We start from the raw sequence: 1,296 nt of genomic DNA on the forward strand, positions 1-1,296 counted from the left end.
CCCTTCTTCAGTCTCAAGAAGGGTCTCGACCCGAAACGTCACCGATTTCTGCTCTCCAGAGATGCTGCCTGTCCCACTGAGTTACTCCAGCATTTCGTGTCTACCTGGTGCTATTAGTATTGGTATTTGTTGATTATTGTCACGTGTACCGAGCTTCAGTGCAGAATTCTCCCAAAAACCGCATATTTCCCACCAGCAATGTTCAGTGGTTAAGCTGAAGGCACATGTTGTGTCAGTGGGTTTACCTTGGAGCGATCAACAGGTCGCCGCGAAATCACAGAATATGACGTTTCAAAATTTGCTGGAAACCCTGAACACAAACAATCAGATTTGTACAAATTATAACCGAGGATTATAACCGAAAATTCTTAAGGGGTTGAAAATTCTTAAGGGGTTGGACAGGCTAGAAGCAGGAAGATTGTTCCCGATGTTGGGAAAGTCCAGGACAAGGGGTCACAGCTTAAGGATAAGGGGAAATCCTTTAAAACCGAGATGAGAAGAACTTTTTTCACACAGAGAGTGGTGAATCTCTGGAACTCTCTGCCACAGAGGGTAGTTGAGGCCAGTTCATTGGCTATATTTAAGAGGGAGTTAGATGTGGCCCTTGTGGGTAAGGGGATCAGAGGGTATGGCGAGAAGGCAGGTACGGGATACTGAGTTGGATGATCAGCCATGATCATATTGAATGGCGGTGCAGGCTCGAAGGGCCGAATCGCCTACTCCTGCACCTAATTTCTATGTTTCTATATTTCTATGATTTAGTCGTCTATCCCCTTCTCTGTTTGAGGGGGGGGGGGGGGGGGGGGTTACAGAAACTTACAACATTCTTAAGGGGTTGGACAGGCTAGATGCAGGAATATGTTGACACTGAGTTGTATGGTCATCCACAATCATGTTGAATGGCGGTGTAGGCTCGAACCTGCTCCTCTGTACATCAAAGGAGACATGGTGGAGAGGGTCATTGACTTTAAGTTCCTGGGTACAGGAACTAAAACAGCACAGAGCATCACAAACGTTCAACTACCCTCCCTGGATGACATTTTCAGGGCCCGATGCTTTGCGCCGGGCCACAAACATCATACAGGACTCATCCACCCTGCCAATCACCTTTTCACACTGCTGCCATCTGGGAGGCGATACAGGTCTCTGAAGGCCCGCACTTGTAGATTAATTAACAGTTTCTACCCATGTGCCATAAAAGAACTAAACTAATATAGATAACACTGCGGGCAACACAACACAATTCGTGGTGCAATATAACGCGCAACCTTTTTTTATATTCCTATTATTTATTTA

This window comes from Leucoraja erinacea, unplaced genomic scaffold (genome assembly GCF_028641065.1).
Source record: "Leucoraja erinacea ecotype New England unplaced genomic scaffold, Leri_hhj_1 Leri_204S, whole genome shotgun sequence".
NCBI lineage: Eukaryota > Metazoa > Chordata > Chondrichthyes > Rajiformes > Rajidae > Leucoraja > Leucoraja erinaceus.